The sequence below is a fragment of the Lissotriton vulgaris genome, chromosome 7 (assembly GCF_964263255.1).
Source record: "Lissotriton vulgaris chromosome 7, aLisVul1.2, whole genome shotgun sequence".
In the NCBI taxonomy this organism is placed as follows: domain Eukaryota; kingdom Metazoa; phylum Chordata; class Amphibia; order Caudata; family Salamandridae; genus Lissotriton; species Lissotriton vulgaris.
In genome coordinates this window covers 818,646,968-818,671,733 of record NC_141695.1, presented here as the reverse complement: position 1 = coordinate 818,671,733, position 24,766 = coordinate 818,646,968, and the positions used below count along the sequence as shown (strand labels likewise).

Below are 24,766 nucleotides of genomic sequence, written 5' to 3'. Positions count from 1 at the left end.
CTTGAATCCTGATGGTGCAATGAGCAAGGGTCTCACATCTTGGCCACTATAGGTGTGGCAGGGTATACTCAGACATGAGTCCCTTTCTCACTGCTCCATCAGGATTCAAGCAAGCCGGGCCGAAGACGGCTGAAATGCCAGAAACCGGTCCCCGGTAGCTTGTTTCCTTTCCCAGTGTAAGAATTGGCTTGGTAGTTTAGTCTGCCCTGTTCCCATGATGCACTGGGCCAGGGACAGACTGATTTGCATATAGCCAGGTTCTGAGCTGGGATGGGGCAGTGAGATAAATAACGGTGATGGATCAAGCCCTGATCTTTGGACTGGGTAAGAGTGGTCTGTTCAATTCAGACACTCTGTTCATCACCACCCACTTTTCTGAATCGATTTTGGCCACTATAGGTGTGGCAGGGTATACTCAGACATGAGTCCCTTTCTCACTGCTCCATCAGGATTCAAGCAAGCCGGGCCGAAGACGGCTGAAATGCCAGAAACCGGTCCCCGGTAGCTTGTTTCCTTTCTGGTGAAGAATTGGCTTGGTAGTTTAGTCTGCCCTGTTCCCATGATGCACTGGGCCAGGGACAGACTGATTTGCATATAGCCAGGTTCTGAGCTGGGATGGGGCAGTGAGATAAATAACGGTGATGGATCAAGCCCTGATCTTTGGACTGGGTAAGAGTGGTCTGTTCAATTCAGACACTCTGTTCATCACCACCCACTTTTCTGAACCCAAATAAACCCTGTCACCAGCGCCCGGAGCATCTTGAAAAAGGACACAGGAATCCATACCGGCAAGGTACGAAAGAAGTATAGCAACCGTGGGAGAGCCACCATCTTTAGGAGCGCTATTCTCCGAGCCACCGATAGGGGAAGGGTTCGCCAAAACCCCATACTACCTCTGAGCCCCCTCATCGCACCGCCCACATTTCCTTCCAAAAGGTCGGCGTGAGCGTGGTATATGCGGACGCCCAAGTACGGCAAGCACTCAGACTCCCATCGTAGATCCTGTAGCGTCAGGGGCTTTGGACTATCCGGAGTTAAGGGAAACAGACAAGTCTTATTCCAGTTCACCTGTAATCCCGATAATTGGCCAAACTCCCGAAGAAGGGCTCGAGCACCCTGTACGGAGTCCTCTGTATCTGCCAGATACAACAAGAGGTCATCCGCGTATAGGGAGATGTAATGAATCTCTCCACGCAGCAAAGCACCTTCATAGGATCTTCCCTGTCGAGCGTGCGCCGCCAATGGTTCGATCGCTAGTGCGAACAATAACTGATATAAAGAACAGCCCTGACAGGTACCTCTCTCCACCTGGCACGCCGCTGATATGGCGCACCCCGTACAAACCCTGGCTGTGGCAGAGCTGTATAACAGTCGGGTCCAGCGTATAAAATAATCTCCTAAGCCAAATTCCTTCAGCACCCGGAATAGGTATGGCCACTCCACACTATCGAATGCCTTTTCGATATCCACCGAGAGTACTACAGCTCCCGACGATCCTTCACCTCTTTCCCCAATGATCCGTATCAACCGCCGTATGCACGTCGCAGTATTCCTAGTGGGGATGAAGCTCAATTGATCCGGGTGTACTAGAGTGCTCATGTGATCCAAGAGCCGCGTGGCCAAGATCCTGCTCAGGATCTTATAGTCTACTGTGAGCATCGAAAGCGGTCGGTACGCTGATCTAGAAGTGGGTACTCCGCCCCTCTTCAGCAGCGGCACTATGACCGCCTCTCTGGTGGACAGCAGTGGCCTGCCCAATTCCCACGCCTCTCTGTACACTGTGTGTAATTGCAGTGCGAGGAGGTCTATATACGTTGCATAAAACTCCACCTGGAGGACATCAGCCCCCAGTGTCTTTCTCCTGGCCATGTGTTTAACTGCTGCCCTGATCTCTCCTAGCGAAATAACTGCACCTAACTTGCCACCCTGCTCCGGTTCCAGTCGCTTCAACTGTGCTGCTTCTAGGAAAGCATCAAGACCATTGGGCAGTACCTTCATCCTACTCTGGTAAAGCAATGTATAGTAATCCAGAAATTGGTCATTGACCTCTCTCTGCGAATAGACCAAGCCCCCTACCGGCGTAGCTAGCGACACTATTGGGGATCCCATGATAGCCGGATTGGCCAGCCATGCCAGTAGAGTTCCCACCTTGTCCCTCTCAGCGTGTGCACGTACCATATATTCTCTATAATCAAAGCAGCGAAGCCGCTCAACCTGAGTGGCCACCTTCTCCCGTGCCGCCATTACCTCCTTCTGTCCGCCTACGTTCGTGTGCCTATCTTTTTCCACCTGGCGTAGGCGAGCCTCCTCCTGTTCTATGTCGTGCAACAGTGTCTTACGCGTCCCCGTGGTGGACGAGATGCATACCCCTAGCACCACAGCTTTGAAGGTGTCCAACTCATGAGCTCTATTCGTCGCTGTCCCTGAATTTTCTAAAAAATAATGTTCAATGCCCTCTTTGACTTCTGCACTAAATACTGGGTCTTCTAACGCCATTGGGTTCAGTAGCCATGTCGGGATCGCTTGCCGCTGTCGCGACCAGAGAACTGTTATCAAACAAGGGTTATGGTCCAAGATTGTCCTTGCCAGATACTCACTATGGTGAGTGAGTTCCTGGGCCCCCGGGGTACATAAAATGCTATCAAGTAGTACCTGTAAACCATGTGGTACCGAATAGAACGAGTAGTCCCTGTCTGTGGGGTGATGCGCCCGCCAGGCATCCGTAAGGCCCCATGCTTCCTGCCATTCCCGCCTCACTTTAGACATTCTACGTACCACTGATTGGGCCAATAGAGGGTGAGAACGATCCAACTCCACACCCGTAACAGAATTAAAATCCCCCCATAAACACCGTGCCTGCCAAGAATGACGCCAACCTCCCAGAAAGCCTCGAAAAGAATGCAGTTTGTTCCGAGTTTGGGGCGTAGACACTGCAAAATGTTACATCTCTTCCGTCTAGGCGACCCAACACCGCCACAAACCTCCCCTCTGAATCTACCACCGTGTTCATGGGTTTGGAAGGGAACCCCTGATCGCACCCAAATTAAGGTCCCCCTGGCAAACGCAGAATAAGTGGTATAAATAACTGTCCCCTCCAACTCCTCTGCAGCGCCCGCCCCTCAGTCTGATCAATGTGCTTTTCCTGTAAGAAGGCCACCTGGATCCCCCTGCGGACTAAATATGCATGCACTTTATAACGCTTCCTCATGGAGTTCAGCACATTCCAGGTGATACATTTTAGCTCAAGTCAGGTCGCCATAGGAGAGCATACAACAGAACACAACCCAGTACAGCCTAACAGGCACACTGACAAACCCCCGAAGTTCAAAACATCCCCAACTAACCCTTATCCCACCCTTCCCCAGAACAGGTGCCAAACCGTTGCTACCCATCCAAACCCAATCCCCACTAATGGGAATACTCTGTCGGCAACCAGAGTCTCACAGTTAATGTGAGGTAGAGGAGGTGACCTTACACCAACCGAGCCGGACAACGATCTCACCGTCTCTGCGTGTTGGTTTTGGCCTCTTACACGGAATCCACCTCCCCCCGGCAGTGTCCCGCCCCATGCGAGCCCCCCTCTTATGGGCCCCCTCCCCCCCACTACCCCCCCACCCCGGTAGGAAATCAAGCCTCCCGCCATCTCCAGCAAGACCATAGCCATATCCCTCGTTGGCATAATACAACACTAGACGCACTCCCCCTTACTGTATACAGATTGGAGTCCAGCACAGTCATTCGTCCATTAGGCCATCGGCAGTTCGTGGGGTAACCTGAGGCATGTTTCCGGGGTCCTCATCAGAACCCTCCGACACTACCTCTTCCGACCCCTGTTGGGATCCTGAATCCACCAGCGAAGCCGTGTTCACAGCTCCCGATATGACGGAAAACGCCTGTAAGTCTGCTTGTCTCTCCAGCTCCGCCTGTGAAGTCGACGGTGACTGTTTGCTCAGCATGTGTTTCCTGTTGCGTCGGCCACTGCGAGGTGTCTGTTGAGTCTCGATCGTCTTTTCCCATCTTCCAGCGCCGTCCGTACCTGCACGATACTTTTCAAGCCAGTGCCATGCGTCTTCTGGCGTGTCGAAAAAGGTCGTAGTCCCGTCCGCCATCACCTTCAAGAGTGCCGGAAATAAAAGGGAATAATGCCCACCCTCCTCGCGAAGGGCCCTTTTGACTGCTAGAAATGAAAAGCGGCTATGTTGGACCTCCTGAGAGTAATCAGGGTAAAGAGAGAATGAGGCATTGTCCACTCGATATGGGCCAAACGTCCGGGCATTCCGTAATATAATGTTGCAGTCCTTGAAGTGCAACAGACGTGCAACCACTGGTCGTGGGGGACGACCCAGTGCTGGTGGGCAGGCTGGCACCCGGTGGGCCCTTTCCAACGTGTAGAATGGCGTCAGACCCTCGGGACAACCACATCACGCAGCCATGCTTCTAGATTGGAGACCATATTGTCCCCTTCGACTTTTTCGGGTAGGCCCACCACCCGTATGTTATTGCGCCTGTTGCGCCCTTCTGCATCTTCGGCCCTCTTCTCCAACTGCTGTACTCTGCGCAATAGGTCACCCATCGTGGCATCCGTCGCCTTTTGGGCCGGTTCCAGCTTTTCCAGTGCCAGTTCTGTACTTTTGACGCGGTCGGCTAGCTTACCATGATCCGCCCGTAATAATCCTAGGCTCGTCGACACCTGCGCTATATCATGGCGTAGTGCCTCTTTCGTGTCCGATATAGCTTTGAGGATCTGGTCCATCTGCTGTTGTTGCAGCCCCGCAGCCGGACCTCCGGTCGAGCTCTGTTCCTGGCTCTCAAGTGAGTCCTCAACATGGTCAGGTGGTGCCGCCCCCGGTTTCTGTCATAGTTTCCCCATGGTCTAGCCCCAAAGCAGGTCTCCAGCACAAAGAGCAAGGACTAGGCACCTCCAGCCACGCTCTCCAGGGATAAGGATATACGCACCAGCTTCCGTGGTCGCGGGTGGTCAACGTCTCTGTAGGGTGACCCCTCTGTCCGCCGGGTGCAGAATGGGAGCCAGAACTGCCGGTCACCGCTGGCTAGGGAAGCGACTCCACCAGTCACCTTCCTTGGGCACCCCAGGACTTGGATTCTCTCTACCGCGTTGGTGTCCTGACCATTTCAGCCACCCTCTTCCCAGCCAGGGCGATCCGCTCTTGGATGCCACCACCGCTCCTCCAATCACTGTGGCAGTAGTGCCAAGGCCGTCCCCACCAGGGCCCCGTGCCCACCACCAAGCGGATCTATCAGCCCCAATGCTTCAGGGTCGGTTTGGTCCCTGAGATGGTGTCCTATAAGGCAGGGGGGGAACCACCACCACCACAGCACCTTCAACTATGCTGTGTGGCCGCCTCATTCACTCCGGGGCTTCCCCATTACTTCCGTCCATCCAAGAGCTGGGCTGCCCATCACCAGGTCTTAGAGCAAGGAGAGGCTTCGTCACTCGTTGTCGCTCTACCATGGCCCAGGTCCCCCACTATTCAGACGCGCAGGGAGCGAGGGCGTGAGGGGGGGGGGTTTGTCTGGGTAGGGTCCCCGCAATGTCCACGCACCTGGGTACCTCCACTGCCGCTCGTCCAGACCGCTCCGACCCGCGGCTGATCTGTGATTTCAAGCCTGTACTCGACCTCCCGCTGTGTTCGGGAGGGTCCCCGCAGCCTTCGATGTCAAGCCCCCGTGTCAGGGCGCCGGCACTACAGTGCACCTCGCCATCTGACATCGCCGACTCCCATCAGCGTGAACGTCCGCCCTCAGGAATGGCAACTCCTGGGCCGCTCCGCGTGTCTCGCCTTCCCAGGACTCCGCCAGTGGTCTGCAGTATCCCGGGCACTTCTCTGGCATGCGCCAGCTGTGCAGCTAAGTCTGCCCTTGCCGGAGAGTCCGCTCTGTGCGTGGTCAGCACCCGCGCCCTACATCGGCGCCGAGCCCCGCTGTTGCCAGAGTGCTGTTCCCCCCCGACGGCCTCCCATTCACTCAAGGCCGGGGATGTTAGGCCTTCCACAGGCTGCGATCAAGATGGCCGGTCCCCTCTGGGCGGAGCAACAGCAATCACCGAGCAAGCAGCCGCCGGAGCCCCCTTTTCAAGCTCAATCAATGCGCGGGCACCTCTCAGCCCTGGGGGGCCCCCCTTGGAGCCGCAAACACCACCAGGGGAGTCTCGATGACAGGATAATTACCAAGAACGACACGGAGCCCTCAGCTCAGGCGTCCATGCTCGATGGTGTTCAAGCCACGAACCAGGATACCTACACAAGGGAAGCTTGGTGCATAGGTGCGAAGTCGCGTCGGAAACCAATGTAGACCACACTGGAGGACTTCAGGAAGATGCCGCTGATGAAGAAGGTGAACGTGTCCGGTGGAACTCGAAGGTGGATTCAGGATAAGAGGTACCTGCAAGCATGGAGGACAGAGTCTATGCAACTCAGGAGTGACCAGGAGGCATGGAAGACGAATGGCTATCGAAGTCGGAGATGCAGGAGATTTGACGTTGCCTACAAGTTGCAGCTGTATGGACTAGGTATTGCAGAGGAGGACCAGGAGCCATGCACGAGCTGTCCCACATCAAATATCAAGTGCCAAGGGGTCGTTGTCCAGCAGGACCAATACCAAGCCTTGGCACCAGCAACCAACATAGGGCTCGATTTCGATGCGGTTAGGAAGGCCTCCTAACGCACAAGTTACTTACCTTCGGTAACGATATATCTGTAAGAAACAGTAGTTAGTATTAGATTCCTTACCTTAGAATATTCCCAGGCATCAGTCTGGATCCAAAAATCTTTGCGTAGCAGTACCCCTGCACGTCAGTAGGCGTCATCTGCGGCTCCATGTCTGTCGTCGGCGTCATTGGCGCCGGGTTGAATTCGCCGGAGTACTTAGACACCGCCCTCGCGCGCTGACGTCAGTTCTTATACACAGCTTTTCCGCGCCAGAAACACAGAGCCATGATAAAAACCAACACTGGTGTCATGAAACTAGGGCCCTGAAAGGGGATTACCTTAACCCTAGACATCGGCTTGCAGAACGGGGAGGATGGGTGGGGCGGTACGGAATCTAATACTAACTACTGTTTCTTACAGATATATCGTTACCGAAGGTAAGTAACTTGTACATCTGGAACAGGTTAGTATTAGATTCCTTACCTTAGAATAGATACCCCAGCAATACCAACCCCGGTGGTGGGCCTGCGAACCAATAATCACACCAGAAAGTCCTGGAGAACGGAATGGCCGAAAAAGCCATCTCTCCGCATTTGGCTATCGAGGCAGTAGTGTCTTGCGAACGTGTGCAGCGAGGCACACGTAGCTGTTTGACAGATGGTCCTGCAAGGGGACTCCCCGACCCAGGCCAGTAGTAGCCGCCGTGGCCTGAGTGGAATGGGCACGTAGCCCCACAGGAGGCTCCTTTTTAGCAAGTGAATAACAAGCCTTGATGCACAAGACGAGCCATCTGGAAATGGTCCCCTTCTAAGTTCTTAGCGCCCACGTAACCAACAAGTAGTTGGTCATTCATTCGGAACTGGCGTGCGCGATCCAGATAGCATGAGAGCGCACGTTTTGGGTCCAGACGGTGGAGCCTCTCTTCCTCTTTCGAAAGATGCGGAGGTGGAAAGAAGGTGAACAAGGTGATGGACTGCCCGATGTGGAAGGCTGTGACTACCTTGGGCAGGAAAGAGGGTCGCATCCTCAACACAACTTTGTCCGGATGGACAGAAAGGAAAGGAGGTTGTGAAGAAAGGGCCTGGAGCTCACTCACTCTCCTGGCAGAGGTGATGGCAACCAGGAAGGTAGACTTAAGGGTAAGAAGATGAAGAGGACAGTTATGAAGTGTCTCAAAGGGAGCGCACATCAGATAAGTCAAAACAAGGTTCAAGTCCCACTGAGGCATCACGAAAGGAACAGGGGGGAGCATATGAGTGATGCCCTTCAAGAACCTATTTACAACTGGGGGCTTGAACAAAGAGGGCTGATCAGGGAGCCTTAAGAAGGCGGAAATGGCAGAGAGGTAGCCCTTGATAGTGCCCAGAGCAGAGCCCTACTGGGCAAGGGAAAGAAGAAAGAGGAGAACCCCAGAAAGAGGGGCAGAGAGTCGATCCACAGCCTTTGCTGTGCACCATGCCACAAATTTGTTCCACGTGCAGGCGTATACCGATTTTGTGGAGAGATGCCTGGCTGCCAGAATAACATCACAGACTTCAGGAGGCAAGTCAAATGGCCTCAACTGTCGCCGCTCAATCTCCACGCATGGAGGTGGAGGCTGGACAGATTCGGGTGGAGGACAGTCCCCTGCTGCTGCGACAGCAGGTCCCCCTGAAGAGGCAGACGAATCGGGGGATCAACTGACATTCTGAGTAGGTCGGGATACCAGTATCTTCGTGCAGAGTCCGGAGCCACAAGGATGACTTCCGCCCGGTCGCGTCTTATCTTCTTCAGCACTCTGGGCAGAAGTGGTATAGGTGGAAAGGCGTACAATAGTCCCGCAACTCCACTTGGGACGAAAAGCGTCTCCGAGCGAGTGCCGCCTTGGAAATTCCAACGAGCAGAACTGATGACATTGCGTGTTCTCTTCTGTGGCGAATAGATCTAGCCAAGGCTCTCCCCACTGCTGAAAGAGACCTTGCGCCACGTCCGAGTTCAGACGCCATTCGTGATCCATCATGCACCGACGGCTGAGTTCATCCGCCCTGGCGTTCAGGGAACCTGCCAGGTGTTGAACCACCAGGGTCACACCCTGATGTTCCAGCCACAGCCAGAGGCGCAGAACCTCCTGGGATAGGGTCCACGACCCCACCCGCCCTGTTTGTTGGAGTACCACGTGGCAGTGGTGTTGTCCGTGAACACCTGCACTACACTCCCCCGGAAGTTTGAAGTTTAAAAGTTTGAAGTTAGTTTAAAAGTTCTTAGTAGAGCGCACTGTAACCAAGCAGCTTCCTGGCACTGAGATTAGGACTAAGGAGTTCAGAAGGTAGCCAAGAAGGAGTTAGCAGGAGTACACTTGAGAGAGAAGGAAAGTTTTAAGTGCCTTGCGAAATTGTGAGTAAACTGAGATGGACCTAATAGATATTGGAAGGCTATTCCAGAAACGAGGAGTGAGTACTGAAAATCTGGTGCCACCAGTTCTGGTCCGGACAGAGGGGAGGAATGCCTTCAGTGCAAGCCGGATCGCCCGCAGCTCCAGAAGGTTGATGTGGAGCCCGGACTCTGCCGGAGACCAGAGCCCTCTGATCTCCGCCTCTCCCAAGTGATCCCCCCAGCCCAGGAGGGACACGTCCGTCACATCTACGTGCTTCGGTTGGGGTAGGGAGAGGGATCTGCCGCTGACCCAATCGCGGTCCGTGAGCCACCGCTGCAACTGTCTTGCAGTGCCCTCCGAGATCAAGACATGGTCAGACAAGTTGCCCTGATGCTGAGCCCACTGAAACTTCAGGTCCCACTACAGAGCCTGCATCCGCCACCTGGCGTGATGCACCAGAAGGATGCAGGAGACCATCAGCCCCAGAAGCCGCAGCGTCAACCTGACCGAGGCTCGGGATAACGGCTAAAAGATCGGAAATCAGAGCCTGAATATCCCGAGCCAGCTGTTCGGGAGGATAAACCCGAAACTGCGCCGAGTCTAGAACCGCTCCGATGAAGAGGAGCTTCTGAGAGGGACACAGGTGCGACTTCGGCACATTGATGGAGAACCCCAGCAGGTGCAGGAGGTCGGCCATAGTCTGGAGGTGGCTGATGGCTGTCTGGGGCGAGCCCGCCTTCAACAACCAGTCATCGAGGTAGGGAAAGACTGAAACCCCTAACCTGCGCAGATGAGCTGCGACCACCGCCATCACTTTCGTGAACACCCGTGGGGCGCTGGTAAGGCCGAATGGGAGCACAGTAAACTGAAAGTGCTCGTGGCTTACCGTGAACCGCAGGTAGCATCGGTGGGCCGGCAGGACGGGAATGTGGAAATAGGCGTCCTGCAAGTCCAACGCTACCATCCAGTCTCCCGGGTCTAGGGCAGCTAAGACCTGAGCCAAAGTCAGCATCTTGAACTTCTCCCTCCGGAGGAAGCCGTTGACTTTCCGCAGGTCCAAGATAGGGCGTAGGCCCCCTTTGCCCTTCTTGGGAACCAGAAAGTAGTGGGAGTAACAACCACACCCTACTTCTGTCCCAGGAACGCGCTCAATGGCCCCCTTGCCCAAGAGGGCTGTAACTTCCTCTTACAGAAGTTGTAAGTGATCCCTTGACATGCGGTGGTACTGTGGTGGCATGGCTAGAGGGGTCGCCTAGAAGGAGAGGGAGTAGCCCCTTCGGACAATTTGCAGCACCCACCTGTCCGATGTGATGGAGCGCCAGTGGAGGAGGTGATGGCAAACCCTGCCCCCCACTGGGGTCAAAAGGGCCTGAAAGCTCGGACTAGGAAGGCTTTGAGGCGGATGCTGCGGGGTGGATGTGGACTGGCCGCGCCGTTGTCCCCTGTTACCGCCGCGATGGTAACCACGCCCGCCGCCATGCTGAATGGTAGTCTGTGGCCCGTGGCTGGCAAGACGTGTGGGGGCGCCCCTTCCGTGGCCACGAAAGGAGCGCTGGGCAGAAGATTGCTGGTGCGGGGCCGACAGGCCCAAGGACTTGGCTGTAGCACTGGAGTCCTTAAAGAGTTCCAGCCCACTATCTGCCTTGCCACCGAAGAGGTGGCTGCCATCGAACGGCATGTCCATAATTGTGTTCTGTATGTAATAGAAGGGGGTCCCCCAAAGGGATTTTTGGTTATTGGCAGGAAAAAATGGGGAGAGTTTACAACAAAATAGACAACAGCACACCCTGCCAGAAACGATACCAATGGTCCCAGTTGGGATCCACAAAGTTATATATGGGGTGACATTAACACAACATCTGAGCCATAGACTTTACTGGTATTTTAGAAACATAGTTTTTTTATTGACAAATTTTATATACGTTTTTTTTAACCAAATTAATTGTTTTTATAAAAGACATTTCATTGGTATACATTTTTCAATCAATGATAGAACAGGAAATAACACGAGTTGGATGTATAAACAGTTTAGATAAAATACATACATAAGTTTCACACACTCCCATACACACAGAAGCAACTCACACACTACCCAGGGTTAACTGATTCATTTTTGTTCTATCATTGATTGAAAAATGTATACCAATGAAATGTCTTTTATAAAAACCATTAATTTGGTTACAAAAAAACTTATATAAAATTTGTCAATAAAAAAACTATGTTTCTAAAATACCAGTAAAGTCTATGGCTCAGATGTTGTGTTAATGTCACCCCATATATAACTTTGTGGATCCCTACTGGGACCATTGGTATATAATTTCTGGCAGGGTGTGCTGTTGTCTATTTTGTCATAATTGTGTTCTGGACATCGGCCCAGTGAGTCCGTGGTATCCAGTCCACATCGTATGGAATACCGAGCTGTGTCTTGTCCCTCCGCGAGGGCTTGAGCGAGCTTCACCCAGGCTCCCTCCGGGCACTCAGGCAGCACAGCCGCAACCGTATCCCACAGGGCGTGGATGTAAAGACCCAAGAGGCATGCTTTGTTGACCGACCGCAACCCCAAACTAAGGGAGTAGAACATCTTCTTGCCGAATTGCTCACACCTCTTGGATTCCCGTTCCGGAGGTGCAGTCGGGAATGCGGATTGGGAAGTAGAGGCCTGGATAACCAGGCTCTCGGGGTGGGGTGGGTGGACAAGAAACTAGGGTCGCCCGGAGCAGGGCGGTGGCGCCTAGTGACGTTCCTATCTACAGAAGGACCTGTAGTGGGCCTGGACCAAGTGCCCAACAGGACGTCCGTGAGAGCCTCATTAAACGGCAGTAGAGGCTCTAGGGAGCTTACCTGCAGTTTAAGGACCTCTGTGAGGATGTTAGACCTCACCGTTGAGACGGGGAGCTCAAGAGCCAAGGCCTTGGCCGCCCTCATCAGCACCACACTATAAGTAGCCGCCTCCTCCGTAGCCACGGTAGGAGGAGAGACAAAACCAGTGTCTGGGGAGGTATCCAGGCCACTGGCCTCCCCTAGTTCCTGTGTCCAGTCCTGAAATGACTGGCACTCATGTGCCAGAGGGTCCTTAGACCCCTCCCAGCCTCCCTCGTCGTCCATCTCCAGGTATTCAGGGGTAAAGGATGGACCCAGACCCTCGAAGAAATCCTCATCGGCCAGCGCCGAATGCAGCATCGAGCGACGCCGCTCCGGCATCAGATCCGGGCCGAAGGGTGGACCAGGGACGGCGTCGTGCGGGGACGGCGCCGGGGGTGACACCATAGGGGTCGACGCCGGCGGGGTCGTAAGGCCGACCAGCGGTGACCAGGATCCGGAACCGGAACCGGATCCAGTGGGGCCTTGCGGAATCTTGACCAAAGTCGCCGAGGCTGAAGCACCCGGCGGCCCCGGGGCCGAAGCACCTGGCCCGCTTAGGCTCCCAGTCAGGGCCGCGTGGCCCAAAGGCGCCGCGGAACCTGACGGAGGAGTGAGCGACCTCATGGCCATGAGGAAGGCATTGATCTCCTCCGGCGTCGCTTTCTGCCTTGCGACCGGTGGGTATGGAGCAGGCTGCGATGCCCACAGCTCCGGCGGAGCCGCGTGGGCGGTGTCACCCAAACACCCGGTCACGTTGCGCAAGCGTCGGGGGGAGTCAGAAGAGCAATGTCGCCTCTTCTCTTCTTGTGCCTCTTACCTGAGGACTTGGAGCCTGACGAGTGGTGTCTGGGAGAAGTTGGCCTGATATATGATGCTCACTAGTTCTAGTGATCACCTTGTATCAGTCCAAACAACCCTTATAGTGATTGGTTGTAAGTCAACCTTATAGACCAGCTATCCTAATGGTAGCATGGACAAAGCAGTCTTAGGCTAAACTCTTTTGGCATGTGAAGCCAGCTGTTTTACCACATATAACCCCTTGAATACCAGATGAAAGGACACCACACAGGTTGTTATGAAAATAAACAATATATTTATTAATAAAAAACACCTCTGAACTCTTTATGAGATCAGAGGGCTAAGCACATAACAAAACTCTTCAGAAAAGTAGAATAAGTCGCACAAATTACAATGATGCCCTAGGGGCACGTCAAACCATATACTAAACAAGTGGTATAAGGAAATCAATAGAAGGAATGGAGCTGTCCAGAAGCTGGAGGATCGCTGGGGCTACACTATCCTAACCTGAGGTAAGTAATGGGAAGGCCCACAGGACTCGTGTGCAGAGTGTGAACTCACAGGCGAGATGCGTAACAAAGTCAATGGACAGTACAAATTACGAAAAGGTAAGGAATAGACAGTTCCGACTAGCTAGGACTAAAACAACTGGAAATCTGGACACTAGGAGAGTCAATCTCCCCTTGAGCACCAAAATGCTCTTGTTACCTCACCCACGGGCTGCAGGTGCATAGGTGTCAAAGTGTGTCGGGTTTCCGCGTTGAAGTCTATGGAGCCTTGAAGAAAGATGCTGAAGGTGGCCATAAGGAAGATGTCCGGAGTGATCCAAGGGTGGATCAAGGAAGATGAAGACCTGAAAGCAGAGGGGACAATGTTCACAGTCACTAGCCAGTGACTGGAGTGAAACCAGGAAGGAACCAGATGCTGTTGTCGCGATCAGGTGAAGAGTGGACGCTTGACTCTGCAGCCACGTGGACCAGGAGGTGTCTTGGACGACCAGGATGGAGGCACGAGCTGTCCCACGCAGGCTCTCGCTGTTGGCGGTGTTGGTTCCGGATTCGGCATCAACAGGCCTTGGCAAAGGCAACCCACCCGGTGAGTGGAAAAGGGGTCTGGTGCCGACCAGGAGGGTCCGGGGTGCTTCTCCTTTGCAGGGACTGTTCCCATGAGGCACAGGGTCAGACTGATTTGCATAAAGCCATGTCTGAACTGGGGTGGCAGAGTGGGCTATAGAACGGTGATGGATTAAACCCAGATCTTTTGACTGTGTGTGTGTTTGATTGATTCAGATGCTCAGTCCATCACCACCCCCTTTTTTACCACCCCCTTTTTTACCACCCCCTTTTGTACCTCCTTTGCAGGGAAGCAACCAGACCAGCAGTGTGGATTTCAAGGATCATCGTCTGGGAGGCCACTAGCCAGCCGGCAAGTGACCAGACAATGCGTCGAGCAGCAATCAAGTAAAAGGGCCCCAAGCAGATCTCGTGGATGCTGGAGGGCTGATCTTCTGTGCAGGAGCTGCTGGGGGCTGGGGCTTCTCAATCCCCAAAGCACTTCGTCAAGGATGCCTCTGAAGCCGTGCTGGAAGCGAAGTGCAGTTTCTTCCAGATGGCCGGTCCCACGTGTCTCTTCGCACCCACGGATCTCAGCTGTGCTGCAGATGTAGGTAGAGGTCGGAGAGATCTGGAAGTCCGGGTCTCGTCAGACTCTGAAGTCTGGATCCACTCGGGAAGATGACAAAGTGAACCGCTGGAACGCTTGATGATGCCTGCTTGTGCAGGGTGGTCACTCCTTGGCCACAAGGGAGATTTTTTCAGTCTTCTGTGGAGCAGAACGTCGAAGTCCAGAGTTTCTTCTTGTAGAGTTTCAAATCAGGATTACTCATCTAATGTGGAATGGGACCAGCTCCTACCTTTATTCTCCTAAAGGGGGCTGTACTATGACTAGGTCCCTCCTATGGGTGGGACCAGGAAGGGGTGTGGTTACACCCCCTATCCTTTGTCCGGTTTCGTGCCAGAGCTGGGGCTGGAGTGCCCCAGCAACTGGTCTGGACCGGTGTATGCACAGGGACACCTTGTGTGCCCCAGGCATGTCTCATTCCTTTCAGGCCTGTCCTGCCTAATACACAAAATCCTGCCGGGGGTGGTGCTAGCACCTCCCAAGGCAGGAAACCCTTTTTCCAAGCCTCCCTCGCTGGAAGGACTCCCAGCAGCAGGAGGTCAGACTTGTGTCTGTGGTGGCAGCATCCATTTTGTGATGCTGAGGCTCGAGTTAACTTTAACCGGGGTTCACAGTTACATACATGTTGTGTTCCTCTAAAAGGGTGGAATTCTACCCCCGTTGCCAGAACTGGTGAGGGAGTTGTATTCCAATTCGTATGACACCTTACTCAACATGTTTTGATAATGCTATGCCAAAGTTAGCAATAACCGTGAGGATTATAGTGCACTTAAGAGTATATGGTATAGCGTTATCATGGAAACAGCTAAAGGACTTGCTTCCGAAAGCTGCAGACAGGCTCAGCTCATGCTAGAGCACCATCTCACCTAATTCCAAGCACTCTGCCTCCAGGATTGTTAAGGCCTGCCATAGGAGTGACTTATAGGAGTATATGTGTCCATTTTAGGATTAGATATATGTATACTATATCTAAAGCAAAGGGTTACTACACCACCTTGCCCCAGCTGATTGATCAGCCAGTTGTGTCAGATTTGGATGGCCAGCCAGGGGTGGCATAATACATGCTGCAGCCCCTGGTAGGCCCTGGGTGCACCTATGCCCTGGGTACCTAAGGTACACTGTACAGGGGCTGATAAGGTGACTCAGTATCCAATTAGATATGTACCTAAGGTACATGGAGTCCATTTTAACAGAGAGAGCAGGAAGCCTGGGGTCCTGGATAGCAGGATCCCAGGCCAACTATGTCGAAAACCAGCAAAACACTAGGCAAAAAAGTTGGGGGTAACCATAGTCAGATATCCACCTTCCTACAGTGTCGACTCGCCAAGCTGTGATGACTCCGGCCCCGCGACCGGTCCCTCGACCTCCTTCCGGACCTTGACCTCGAACGGTGCGGGCTGACTGCCGGAGCTCGAGGCGCTTACGGGACCGCTCCTGCCTAGCCTTCGACGTCAAGGCCCGGCAGTCGAGGCACGACTTGTCATCATGGTCGGGCCCCAGGCAATGTAGGCACCGGCGATGGGGGTCGGTAACCGACATCAGTCGGTTGCAGTCGGCACAAAGCTTGAACCTGCGCATCCCACCCCCACCGATGTAGTCGAACGACTCGAAACGGATCCAAAAAAGATCGAAAAAGCTTAGTCAAAAAGTGACTAAAGGGTACCACTTTTTCCGGACCTTCGCTTGTTGGAGCGGAAAAAAGAACTGACGTCAGCGCGCGAGGGCGGCGTCTAAGTACTCCAGCGACATTATCCCGGCGCAAACGACGCCAACGACGGACGCGGAACTGCAGACGATGCCTACCGACGTGCATGGGTACTGCTACGCAAAAATTCGCGGATCCTGACTGACGCCTGGGGATATTCTAAGGTAAGGGATCTAATACTAACCTGTTTCTTTCAGATTTGCTCTGATTTGCATTTGCTCTGTCCGAATCGGATCGGGAACATGTCTTTCAGAACAAATCAGAAAGGTTTCCAACTGACTGATTATGGTGCGAGTTTGGCGGTAGGAATATAATAATCCAAACCTGACAGCATTCGGAATGACTGTGCCGTACGGAACAGACTCGTATGTCACTAGGGGTTGCGTTTCTGAACGAACGATTATGATGCAGCCTTTCCAAAATCATGCTGTCTAACTCGATTCAGCAGTCAGATTCAGATTTTTGGGGCCCGTAGCGAGCTCCCCTGCACCCGAAGCCTTCCCAACTGGCCTGTGGGGGTACCAATGGGTCCCACCTTACCATCCAAGCACAGTGTTAAGGCACCAGGGGGGTGCCCGCCACAGGATGCCCGATTTTCCCCAGCCACTCCTTTCTTCAATGGGAGCCTATGCATTCGGTCGGAACATAGGCTCCCATTAAAGTCAATGGGAGTCCAACTGAAAATCATCTAGAAGCATCTGGATGCATTGTAATCGGTCGGTCGAACTCTCCCGATCCGAGTTAGTCGAAAACCAATCCCAAACCGATTTGGTGGGAATGCTTTCCTAACCTCATCGTAATCAGGCCCTTAATCATAGAAAAAGGTGCATTGTCGGGACCAGCAAGGTCCAAGTGGCTCAACCAGAGCAGGTATGTCAGAGCAGGCCCGAGCAAGCAGGGAAGCCCACTGGGGCCAAAGAAGACCTTCAAGAGGACCCATTAGCCGAAGGCACAGGAGTCGTAAGAGGACCTTGAGCAGCTCGACAAAGAATGAAGGGCCATGGTGCACAGGATGTGGTGCAGGTGAATATCTTCGCTGGAGGAGATGATTGAGGCTGGATTATTAAAGCAGCCGCGTAATTTGTCATGTAGAAATGTCATCAGCGCTGTCCCCTTTCCAGCCTAAACCTCGCCGGCTACTGAAGGGTAATCCCAAAAGTGTGCAGCATCTTTTGCTGCTACTCTTCCTTTTCCGGTTCGAAGCGGAGTAGAGAACAAAAGAGGACTTCCTCTCTACGTCTAATGCTAGAAAAACTTCCTGCCCGTAAGAGTGCTGATAGGTATGAAGTGTCTACATGACAAATTACGCAGCTGCTTTAAAAATCGTGGGGACACCATCTGACCGATAGAAACTACGCGCAATTCCTGAGAGTACTACACTATCTACAATACGCCTTGGCATCAACAATTAAGGAGGAATCGAACTTTGAATAGAAACCAGGCACCGGGTGCGGTGCTTTGAAACCAATTGCCAGCTGAAACGGACCACACATAATACAACCTGGATGAGCGTCTAACGGGATTTTGTCTACTGTGTTAACAATTTGAAAATAATACGATTGTTTGTTACCCCTGAAGAAGGGTCGAAGTAGACCCGAAATGCATTGGGTGTTCTTGAGTTTGTAAATGTTTTAATAACATCTCAATTTGAGATTGCTAGTTGTTTAAGACATATCGCGACAGTATAACTGTATACAAATCTATCCTGTTTTCATGTGTTTAAATCTTGGAGAAAAAATGAACTGAAGTGGTTCAAATACAATATTGAAAGTCACACAGTTTGATGTTGATTCTATTTTGGATTTATAATCATTTTTTTAAATATTAGGAGTACATGGTATATTGATTTTTTAGTTCTTGAAACCTTAGGGACAAGGGTTGAGCATCTCATAGACCAGGTGACTCCTGGCCTCGACAGTGTAGGGAGTGGGCACTCCCTACATGAGGTTGCTCACTAACAGACTGATTCTAATAGATTAAAGCAGGTATTAATGAAAAATGTGGTGTGATAGGCTACATTTACAGAGCATTTGCACCCTAGGATTTGCAACATTGTTGTAGGCAGCCAAAGGAATTTCCAGCACACAACTCGTACAAGTTTTGAATCGGCGTCCGTCTCCATGACAGTCCATAGCAAATGAGTGCGCACGGCTCATTCAATTAACTGTAGGACGCGTAGTTTGAAACTCCACACGCACCCGTCTCCATACGATTAAATGGCCAAGGCGTGTGCACGGCTCGGTCCACAACTGCATGCCGCGTATGCATTAAAGTCACCCACGTCGGTCAACATTGCAGTCAATGACAAAGGCGTGCGCATGGCTCGATCCATGCCTGCACAACACGTCTGCATAAAAGTCACCTGCGTCGGTTGACATTGCAGTTAATGGCCAAGGGGTGCGCACGGCTTGGTCCATGCCTGCACGACGCGTCTGCATAAAAGTCACCTGCGTCTGTTAACATTGCAGTCAATGGCCAAGGCGTGCGCACGGCTCGGTCCACAACTGTGCGATGCATCTCTGTAGAAGTCACCCGCATCGGGCATCGGTTAACATTGTTAATGGATTCCATACACGATTACTTGCCAAGGACTCAGGTGCGCACCTACTATACCACAGCATGTGCCACACTGTATCTCATGGCATGTAAGGCTGCATTGCCTGTGTGTGTATGGGGGCAACATTTGGTTTGTTGTGTGGCACTTTGGTGCAGCCACTCCCAGGCTGGGCACAGGTTCATGGGGACAGAATCCTTTGCGTGTTGTGTACATTACCACTGTGATGTGCAATTGTTCAGTTGTGGGCATGAGTCATGTACACAGTTGCAGGTTAGATATGTGTATGATATGTCACATACACCCTTAGTCCCGGGTGGGATGGTATGTACGTCACAGCGAGACCCATAGCCACAATTCTGATGTACACCCACAGTCTGTGTGCATGTTGTGTCTCAGATGCCTCTGATTCCATGTGCACAATGGGAGACAGTCTCCACATCCATGTGGTTTGGGCATCAACATTGATGTTGTGTGTGTGTCTCAGAGACATCCATGTATGGCCTGCAGAGACAACAGGGGCCACTACCTGTGGGACTCATGGTTTTTTTGTCGGGTGTACATGATACGCCATGTCATGCCAGTGTCCATGTGGCAAAACAGGGACCATGGGTTTCCGCCTGTCAAAGAGATGTTTTTCCTGGGAGACATCTTCACTTGTCACTGTGGTGTGTTTTTTGAACGTGACAGCAGTACATAGGTACTGTGACACAGCCTAATGATTTGCCATTGCACTACATGGAACATATGTACATGTGTTGACTTGAGATGTGATATGATGGGCATGAAGGTGACATATGTGTCCATAACCAACAGCACACACCTCAATTCATTGTGTATTGGCATGATGTATCATGTGATATTTTGCTTGGCGTTAGCCACATTGGTGGATAAATATACAATCTTCCTTTGCCCATCTCTGTACTCTGTACTGCAAGGCACCAGCTGTCCATAGAACGTTCCCAGACCTTGAAACCATGTCGGTACCGCTTCACCAGGCCACTGATTGAGGACTTGGCGGAGCAGTTGGCGCCACATCTGCTACCTGGCCGGACATACCCTACAGCACTGACCCCACAGGTGAAGGTAATGGCAGCCCTGCGATTCTTTGCTACCGATACCTTTAAGTACACTGTGGCTACTGCTGGTGATATGTCACGAACTATGTTCAGTCGTGTGCTTCGCGATGTTTTGGAGGGTTGTTGCATTTCCTTGACCTGTACATCAAGTTTCCAAGCCCAGGTCAACTCACTGACATTGAGCCTTCTTTTTATACACTGGGGAGGATGCCGAACGTCATCGGATCTATTTATGGTACACATGTGGCCCTGGTACCACCACAGGCACATGAGCAGACATACCGGAACAGGAAACATTTCCACTCCAGCAATGCTTTGGTGGTATGTCTAGAGGACATGTGTATCACACATGTGTGTTGTCGCTTCCCCGGTTCTGCGCATGATGCCTACATCATGAGGAGTAGTCCCCTTGCGACAATGATGTCACAGATGCCAAACCAGCGTGACTGGCTTGTCTTTGTGAACTGACTGTTTACCATTGTGTGTGTTTGACAATGTTTTATTCCACCCTTTTTCAAAACTCATCTAATGTGCAATTGTTTGCATGTAGGTGAATCCGGATACCCCAACATGCCGTGAATGTGAGTTTACAGGGTTCTTATGTCATTGTATTGAGTAAGCCTGAAATGTGTTAGTGCTGCTCAGCTGCTGTTTGAGTGTGTCTGTGTGGTACTTGACTGGATGCATGCAGTGATGTGTCCTTTCAGATAGTTTGTACTCCACAATAGTGTCAACATGCTAACTTGTTTCTGTGTAGGTTTATTGTGACATGTTTTGTGCATGTGTATTGCATTTCTATCCTGTTCTGCTGTGCTTTTAACTGTGTCTTATGTCTGTGCTTCACAGAGTACTTTGCCTGTTTGGTCCACTCTGACCCCCAAAACCCAGAATCCAATCCCAGGATGGGAGTCGTCAATTCCCATCAAGTGATGTACCACACACCCCTGAACCTCAATTCTTCGACACTTTATGACCGTGTAGCCACTGTCACGTGGAATTAGCTTGCAACTGTTGTGGAATAAACATGTTGCTGATGTGTAATGAACCTGTGCTTCACTTAGTTATGTGCCTTGTCTGTATTCACACATCTGACTAACATTTGATTACCTCACCTGTGAGCTCATTACCACTGACTGTGGATAGGTGTGGTCTCTATGCATTCCACTGTATTTCTGGTCAACATCTTTGTAGGCGATGAGTTACATGGCCATGGTGAGTATGTGTTGTGGTGCCCTAGTGGTGTTTCTCCCTCATATGTGTCACATCGCCATGATTCACATAACGATAATCACATTGCAGTAGTAGTTAGCATGCACTGTGTTCTTTAGCAGATCATCATCTCCATGACACATACTAAGTTCGAATCACAAGAGATGCAAGTATAGTGTAATAGTGAGTTTATTTACATACATGTCTGAAGATAGTGCACATGATTGTGGGTTCTGTACATTAGGTTTGGACTCCAAAGTGCACAGATGAGTTTGAAGTCTTGGTAGCTGAAATATCCAGAGTAAAGGCCACAGTCATCTGCTACATTAGGCCAACATGAACCCTTCATGTCATGTGGACGAATTGGGTTATATGCAACAAGGTGAATGGTTTGCACACAAAGAACGAATTCCAGAACAGGTTTTCTGTTCCCGGTGGGATGTGCATGGCCATCTGTGTCTCACTTGTCCTTCTTCGGACGACCCCTCTTCTTCTTCAGAGGGGGATCCTCAGGTGCAGGCGTCTGCGGTGCAGAGGACTCTCCACCAGAGTCATCCTCCCTCCCTTTGGCATTTGCAGATCTTGCAGCAACAGATGTTGTGGGCACACAGGGAGGTGTGGACATGTTGGTGCTGATCTGGCAGAGGCATGTCATTATGTCCCTATGCACCGCAGTACGTCCATCCCACTTGCACTCCATGCAAGCATGATGGGCAGCCTGCTCCTGTTGAATGTCCTTGAGGATCCCCACTACCTGGCCGAATCTTCTGGTTCTATCCTGGTACGCATCTATGATGCGTAGCAGTTTGGGGTCATCATGCAGTCCAGATCCCTCTGCAAGCCGAGAACTCTGCCTACCACTCCTCCCACCACCGCTTGCCACATGGGCAGGACCTGCGGTGGCACGCACAGGTGACCCTGGGCCCCCTTGGGTATTGTTACTGGTGGTGTTGTCCATAGCTTCCTGGGTGGCTGGTGTCCCTGTGCTGTTGGAATTCTGTGTCCTTGGTCTGTCAGTGTTGGTGGGGGTGCTCTGTCTGTTGCCAGCTGTTTGATGCGGGGGTGCAGGGGGTGCAGATGTTTGTACTGTTGGTGCCGCATGATGACTCACACCAGAGGTGCCAGGTTGTTCTTCGTCATCCGAAGAGGACAGAGACTGATCCACACCAGAGAGCTCAGGGTGCACTGGAGTCTGGTACAGGGACTCCTCTTCATTTACTGCTGTGTCCCCAGCATCACCTGCGTTTGGAAGAGACACAAAATTTAAGTTATGTTTCTACAGGCATCAATGGTTCACATACATGACGTTTGCAACTGTACGTCAGGATGCATGCCTGTACACTGCATTGTCCTAAGTTATCACAGACGGAGATTGATATTGTTGTGGCACATTGTTCAGGCAACATGAAGCATTTCAATATGCATGTCGAAGTATGTGCATGACCAGCTCATGTATAGATTTGATTTGACTGTACATGGCCATTGCTACTCAAGGGCCATCACGTGGCTGACACAGGTGTGTCATCCCTATTCACATTTGACGTTTGATGGGGACATACGTGCAATTCCACTTAGGATTAATTGCAATATTGGAGCATGTGTGGTAGCAGTTTGGGCTAGTCTTTGTGCATCACATTGGTGTGTTGGTACAACATGGTCACAGTCCGGTATCCCTGAGATGTCTGGGGAGAATCTGTTTTCTTTTTCAGGGTTCCTAGTTCCCATCTCATTTCATAGAAGCGATGATGTCACCATAGCTAATGATGCTGGTGCAGAGTTTTGTACGTGCAAAAGTGATTTATCTTGTCAATGTTCTCCATGGTGATATGGATTTAGCACGGCAGCTCTCGGGCTTTTCCATGCTCATGAAAGTGATGGCCAGTGTTGTGTGTGTTGCGGTTTTGCTGCTGTGAGTAGCATGTCTCCTCCAATTCAGTCCAGGTTAGACCTTGTGTCTACAGTGTCTATGACAGTGAGTGGTGTGTTGTGTGAAGGAAGCATATGTTGCAGAACGATGTAGGAGTAGAATGCAGCTCACAACAGCACCTAGTGTGAATGAGACCATGCTACAGTGTCAGCTATATTGGTGTGTCAATTCCATTCACTGTCAGGTGTCCCCTGTCAATGATGTATGTGTGAGTTCCTGTGTGGTTTGTGCTATGTACTATTTATGGACCTCCACACTTGTCATCTGCAAGACACACCTTCACAGCCAAGGCAGGGGGCACCCCTGGACACTGCATCCCCAGACAGTGAGTTCAAACGTACGTTTGCAATGGCTGTGAGTGCGAACGTGTTTGGGTTGGCCAGTGCATATGTGTGACTTGCAGCCACATCATTTATCAGGCCCATGTACCCGCCATCTTGCCCGGGTATTTACATTCTGAATGACTGGTACAACATGTGCAATGTGTTTTAGCAGAGAAGGTGTGTATGGCCAGCATCGGTGGTATTTGTTTTAAATCAGGACCTCCTTCTCACTCAGGCCTATTATCGCATCATGAAGCGTGCCACCATTGCAGTGGGTGCAGGTTATCTTTCAGGATGTCAGGCAGTGTTGTCCTGTTCCTTGTTGGTGCACAGTTCCCAGCAGGGCCTTGTGCTCCCCACAACAGATCCCAGTGTCGGACATCTTGTCAGTCCATTTCAACTCCCTGTGAGGTGAACATGGTTCAGTGTGAGCTTGCTGGGCCATGTAGTTGGGTGAGGATTGTCTGGGACTCCAACTTCCATCATGCTCTTGGCTACACCCCCCCTTTCCCAGCATGCCCATACTTCCCTCCTTTTGACTCTGCTTCCCTGTGAGGGAATGTACCTTTGATGACAAGATAGCTGGCAGAGCTGTCCTGTTGTTTGTTGGTGCACAGTTCCCAGCAGGGTCTTGTGCTCCCCACAACAGAGCCCAGTGTCAGACACCTTGTCAGTCAATTTCCACTCCCTGTGAGGTGAGCATGGTTCAGTGTGAGCTTGCTGGGCCATGTAGCTGGGTGAGGATTGTCTGTGACTGCAAATCCTATCATGCTCTTGGCTACACTCCCCTTCCCATTATGCCCATACTTCCCTCCTTTTGACTCTGCTTTCCTGTGAGGGAGTGTACCTGTGCTGACAAGATGGCTGAAAGTGCTGTCTTGTTGTTTGTTGGTGTAGAGTTCCCAGCAGGAACTTGTGCTCCTCACAACAGAGCCCAGTGTCAGATATCTTGTCAGTCCATTTCCACTCCCTGTGAGGTGAGCATGGTTCAGTGTGAGCCTGCTGGGCCATGGAGCTGGGTGAGGATTGTGTGTGACTGCAACTCCCATCATGCTCTTGGCCCCCCTTCCCAGCATGCCCATACTTTCCTCCTTTTTATTCTGCTTCCCTGTGAGCGTGTGTGCCTGTGCTGACAAGATGGCTGACAGTGCAGTCCTGGTGTTTGTTTGGCTACAAGTCCAAAAAGAGCCCCTTTGCTGCACAGTGTAAAACCCAGTGTGGTGGATCTTTGGGTGATTTTCGTGTGAGGCAATGCATTATCCCCGGTGAGTTGTGTGGAGTTTGTGTTGAGGGGTGTGTGTGAGAAAACATGCTGATAAGTATGGTCAGAGCTGTCAGTCCTCCTTCCCACCCAGCCAGACATCCCACCATGAAACGTGCTTCCGTTGTAGGGCGTGCAAGTTGACTTTTAAGATGTCAGGCAGTGGTGTCCTGCTTCAGGTTTGAGCACAACCCCTGCCAGGGCCTTGTGCTCCCTACAGCAGAACCCAGTGTCAGCCATCTTGTCAGTTATTTTCCACTCCCTGTGATGTCAGCATGGTTCAGAAAGGTCTTGATGTGACAATTGGGAGGGGGAGCATTCTCTGTGACTACAAACCCCATCATGCT

General features: G+C 51.8%; 1 protein-coding gene and 1 long non-coding RNA gene across 2 annotated transcripts in view; one reads left to right on the top strand and one right to left on the bottom strand.

Annotated features, from left to right (window-relative positions):
* The window catches only part of LOC147702473 (uncharacterized), a 183,767-nt gene extending 163,106 nt beyond the window's left edge, over positions 1 to 20,661 (top strand). The window contains exon 4 of the long non-coding RNA XR_015297527.1: positions 20,546 to 20,661. This is a non-coding gene — a long non-coding RNA (uncharacterized LOC147702473). The remainder of the gene's footprint in view (positions 1 to 20,545) is intronic.
* Positions 1 to 24,766, bottom strand: part of DNAH17 (dynein axonemal heavy chain 17) — a 15,539,113-nt gene that overhangs the window by 4,960,092 nt on the left and 10,554,255 nt on the right. The window lies entirely within an intron of this gene.